This window comes from Meleagris gallopavo, chromosome 13 (genome assembly GCF_000146605.3).
Source record: "Meleagris gallopavo isolate NT-WF06-2002-E0010 breed Aviagen turkey brand Nicholas breeding stock chromosome 13, Turkey_5.1, whole genome shotgun sequence".
NCBI classification, from domain to species: Eukaryota; Metazoa; Chordata; class Aves; order Galliformes; family Phasianidae; genus Meleagris; species Meleagris gallopavo.
The window spans coordinates 25466-31430 of NC_015023.2; positions in this window are offsets into that span (position 1 = coordinate 25466).

Sequence of the window (5965 nt, forward strand, 5' to 3'; positions counted from 1 at the left end):
TTTTTTTTTTTAAGTATTACCCACACTCTGACAAAAGAAAAGCTTTTTGTACTCTGCCCTTATCTGGTCCAACTGCAGGCAGAGAAAACTGTCAGCATAAGAATCTACCACAGACAGTCCACAGTCCACAAACTATGCACCCTGAACAACCAGTGACTGGTAAGACTCCATTTCCAGTTTGAGATGAGTATTCTCCCAGACCAGATCTTATTCAGTGGTTACACTGTTTAGAGATTTATAGAAATAGAGAATCTTTTTCTGAATTATCTGGCACAGTGTCAGTTGTTTAGTGCAATAATTCTTCAGACAGTGCTGCGTCACTGCAGTCTATATTGGTGCATGGCCCTCATGTTTTCAGAAAACCAGGCACTGCCCATTGAGAACACTGGCTTGTTCTTTCCTTGGATCATATTCAGGTTGAGAACAAGCCTGAAAAGACCGTAGTAAAAACACAGGAATTGTGTCACATCATTAATTGCTTATTAAAGTATGGGCATTTTTTTTCTTTTGTGGTTTTAAGCTGAGTATTTCATACAGCTAAAAAGTGCTACTGACTGTAGAAAAGGGTGATGAAGAGAACGGGATAACTACTTATTTCCTTCCTTATGTGGTCTCAGATTTTGCTGCTGAGCTGGAAACTGATCAGTAGGAAAGCTTCTGACTTGTGAAGCCTGCCTCTACCTGCAGGTGAAAAACTCGGTTTCTTGCTTTGCTTGATTGATTGTTTCAAATTGGCCTGCATCTGGTTGCTCATTTATTTCAATTTACTACTCAGTGATGGCATAATTTCAGGATAAAGCAGTAGACTAGTATATGCAGGAAAAGTTCATCTCAGAACTCTGCAGCACTCTGAAATCAGAATGAGAGAGGCACATTCTCCACAGTAACAATTGTCTATGGTTATTAGTTTTCTCCTGATTTACAGTACGTACTGTACAATAAAAACATGAATGTCAGCACTAAATACTCTGAGAGGCACAAGCCTCATCAGTTAGTGAAGAGGTAGAACCCAGTGCTCTTGATCACTTTTACAAAAGTATTAGTTTTGCTATTAGTTTGGCTTTGACATATATTCATGTTCCTGGTTTCGCAACACATTTCAAACAGACCAACTATCTTGGACTACCTGTTAGCTGTTCTTCCATATTCTACAGAACAGCATTTTCTCATTTATGTAGAGCCAAACTGCTTTGCACAAGGTTTGTTCATGCTGGGATGAATAGGACCTGAAATTCTCCCCTTACACAATCCAAGCAGTCTTTAGAAACGCTGATTTTCTGAAATAGGATCCTCATGATTTTCCATGGGAATTCATTGTACTACTTGTGAACAAAGGACACAAACTAACTCTCCCTTTCTTCTTTCTCAACTGAGATTAAATTTCTACATGCATCAGTGTTGATGCTATCACTTGCTAACAATCTCTGGAAGAAAAGAGTAGTTAGTGTAACTTGTTTGCTTTTCTTTTTCACCCAAGGTCCTTGCTGCAAAGGAAATTGCAGTCAAATACTGGCCAGCCAGAGAGGAACTATCCTGAGCTGCATGACAGAAGGACGCCTCAACCACATCCTTGACATCCTTCGCTCACAGCAAATGCTGTCCCGAATAGATTATGAAACAATAATCTCTTACCCCACAGTGACCAGCCGTGCTCGGGCACTGCTAGATATTTGCCTCTGCCTTGGAGACAAGGCAGCACAGGTTGTAGTGACAGTTCTAACAGTGAACAAATGCAGTCCTGTGGCACGAGGCAGCCGTTGCATAGGCTGTCCTGAGACAAACAGGCTGCTGCTGTGACATAATTTTGAGGTTTGCTACATGGGTCAGAGCACTGGTAATTTGGAGTGGTAGTGATTCACATTCATTCCTCATAAACCATTGAAATCAGTTCTTCCTCTGGACAGTGACTGTAATCCATTCATGGGAAAAAAAAACAAACCTACCTGGATGAAAAGATCACATCAACTCATTGCCTGCAGAAATTACCAAGACTGGTATAACAACTTCTGATTAAGTCAAATGACACCTAATTTCCTTGATTTTGGAAGTCAGAAAAATGGATTGTGAGATTTTGGAGATCACACTAAGGAAGAACAACAGGTATTAAGTCCTTCCAACTAAGGACAGTGTACTGTATGAGGAGAAAAAAGATACTGCCTTTCACTGAACTCAGTACTGAACCAGCTGTCACAGTGAGAGACTTCAGAGAATTAAGAAATATTTATTAATACTTAATATGAGTCTTGGAAATTTTACATTATGCATATTTTTATTCACAAATGGTCAACATGGTGCTGATAACAGCATTTTGGAGAGGTGGGCTTAAAGTATTGGTAAAAAGAAAAGACTCTGATACATTACATTCATGTCGTTCTCTGAGTGTGTCTGCAGTTCAAATGTAAAATTAAAGCATGAAGGGGATGTGCCAAGCTGATCATTTTTGAAATGGTGGTTCGGCAGAACTGTAAAGGAAAGAGTACCAACATTATAATGAAAATGAGATTATAAAAGTGCTGTTTTTTGAAGACAGAGTGGATTCCTTCAAGCTGCAAGGCACTGGATTAACATGAGCAAACTTGTTCTATTTCAGGTACTGAACTATGCCATTCCATTTCTCTGCATTGCATTTGTTCTCTGCAGTTTCAAACTGCCCATCCAATTCAGTAGTTTGACAGGCTGTAAAATTGAATAACAATGTGTTTTCTAGGCACAGGTGATAACATAGATTTATTTTGTGTACAACAGTATTACTGGAACTGTAAACTTTAGCTAGAAAATATTTTTATATGCATTCGTTACACTTTAAGATTTTCATGAAATTATATATTGATAGAATTAAAATCAGTGTCTGTAAGAATGAAAATGGTTTTGCCTGTCAAGGGAATTAACACTGACTTCACTGCTGAATGTTTTTTCCAAAGACCACATCAGCCCTTCCCAGGAAAGGTGTCTTGCTCAAGAGGAAGAGAACAACTGTCACGGTGTTTGCTTGTTTAGAAGGTATAAGATAATCAGAGTAAAGCAGAAAATCATTCATTTGTAGGAATTATTTATAGACTTTTAAGAGGAAAGCTAGCAATATTACTGAAACCTAATTATCAACTATCGGTAATTATTCCATTTGGTTCTTCTGCAAGACATGTTTATCACTCTGACAGATGTGCCAGCTGGTGGACTATGTTAATTTGTGCCTTTTTTTTTCTTTTCTTTAAGTTATGTAGAAACAGTTTTGGATCTCACTTTTCTTGAAACAGCTTTTTATTTGAGAATTTCAGTTGAAGCCAAACTTAATACCAGTTTTTTTTTTACAAGTGTCATGAAATAGATGGGAGCAGAAGTTACCTGGTTTTGGACAGATTTTATTCTCATATTTGACTTTCCAATTTAAATATATAGGATGTCAGAGTTACTGATTCATTGCCATTGTGTTTACCCAGATTTTTGTCAAGATAATCGCAGTAAATAATTTGTAACCAATTACAGAACAAAGGAAAATCTATTAATTCATGTTCAAACGAGCCCAAATGGAATTCTTTAAGTATGTTGATTTTTTTTGTCATGTATTCAACTAAAATCACTGCACAAGTTTGAGATTTTGCATGGGTACCTTGGCTGAAAGCACAGTCATAAACCAGCAATGCCACAGCCCAAATCCTTAAGCTAATGCAGACTTATGCCATAATAGAGGTGCATGCATATGGTTCCTCACACATCTCTCTTGTGCAGTATAACTGCTTTGGGTAGGTTTGACATTTGCAGCAATTTAGAATCCTTTTTTTTAGTAAGTGTAGTATTTTGGAGGGATGCTTTTAACTCACTGAAATAAAACTGCAGTGATATAGTAAGCTTTGTTAGAGAACCAGGATACTGTGGCCTGAAATTTGCATCCCTTCCCTTTTTCTCACAAAAAAAAAAAAAAAAAAACTACTTACAAGGCCTGCAATAAATTGGCAAGATAATAAAGACATCAATGTATATACGTTAATTACTGATGTGAAATATCAGTTTTCTTAAAAATCGTGGTTTTTTTTATGCTTGTACTCAACCATGTTAATTATAAAAGATTTCTACTCTCCCTGCCCCTCTTTTCCATAGTTCACTTGATATCACAAAATATTGACCAAATGGCACTGACTAAGAGTGAATACCAGAATCAAACTGTTTCTTAGCACCTGTGGGAAGAAATGGGAATACTTAAGAGTCCTGGAATGGAAATACATAACATAGGTAACTGGAAAAGAGCAAAGGAATTAAAAAAAAAAAAGGCACTTCAGGTGTGAACATAGGAGTGAACATAGAACATGATTGCTAAAACAGTTACTCAAAGAAAAATAGAACTAAAGATCTTAGAATTGAACCACATTCAAATTCCGTTAAGCTTAGATTGATTAAATGTAAAATAACTAGTTAGTAGTTGCTTATTTTTTCTGACTCAACTGGAATGTATTTTTTTTTAAAGTTGGTTGCAGCTATCTTTCGCTGACCTGTGGAAAGGTGCCTGTCCCTTGCACTTTTCCCTATCTGTTTATTTAAGCTGTGATATTTCCTACAATGAAAGAACGTCAACACTAGAATTTTTTGAAGTTAATCTGTTGGCAATTAATATGAAGAAGTGGGCACCTGAGGCCCAGCATTTATCACAATGACATATCATGTATGTAGGAATATACAGGGACATCTCAGCCTACAAACTGAACACATTTAACTCCTGATGCCAGGAAGAACAAGACCTGTCTCTGTTGTGAAGAGAAAGCCCCTTGCCAATATCATGACCTGAACAGAAACCCTTTAAGAGACTGAACTATCCAATGGAAAGGAAAAAAAACTATCCACCTCTTATTCCCTATCATGTACATTACGCTCAGGCCCCACAATTTCCCATACATCCTAACAAATTACCATCACCTATCTTCTTGATGTATACACACAGATATAATTCCTGTGGCCTACGGGCCATCCCTGTAAATTGCCCATGGAGTTAGTTTAGCCCGTGACTCTGGGCTCCATTTGTAATAACAGACCTTCAGAGCAGTAGGGATGATTCAGCGTGAATCGAGATAAAAACTACTTACTAATGAAAACTACAGAAATGAAGAGGAGAAAAGTAAGAAAATAGCAACAATAACTGCAGATAAATGTGAGATACACAGACATCCACTACGCACTGACCGAGCCTGGCTAATTCCCCAAGCAGAGATATGGACTAACGCTGGTTCCGCCCCATGTCGTGGCAGTGGCTCTTTCCCCACCAAGCAGCCTGACCCAGCCCCAGGTTAGCACCTATTGCTCAGCAAGAACCACAGCATCAGGGTGCTATTAACTGTGTCTCAGCCGGAAGCAGGAAAAGGGAGCACAGCATTGAAACTCTCTTCTTCTGGCTTCCCAACGGGCTGTATGCCAGGCTCCCCGCTGAAGGCCTCCAGCAACTTTCTGAGCCCAAAGCTCTTGCCTCTTGGAGAGGGAACTGAAGGTCATTTTGGAGGAGCTGAAGGCTGGGTTGATGGTGGGTGATCACGGTGGATCTGTTTGGTACTTGTTCCCGTGGCCGTGAGGCTGGCGGACCCCCATTCCAGGCTCTTCCCCTGATCAGGGGAAGCAGGGCACACTGTGTAAACCCTGTTGGGTGCTTGACGCTCCGGAGCTGTGATCTCATCCCATGGCAGACGAGCAGCTTTTCTCTTCTCAGACCTGTTGCCCTTCAACAGATCCCAGAGAGTGACAGTGCGTCGGTGTGTTGTGGGGAGCATTGCCAGCCTGAGCAGGGCTCTTGTCCCCACTCCTCTGGTGGAAGTAAGCAGCCAGGTGGGCGTGCAACCTCTAACCCCCACCCCTTGACTTTTCCTGATGTCCCAGAATAGCTCTGGGCTCCTTGCAAGAGGAGGACTCGTGGGACCTGTCACCTCCCAAAGCGCCCTACCCTTGTGGACAACCAGGTGGTTCATGCTGGGGCAGCTCTGTGCTGCAT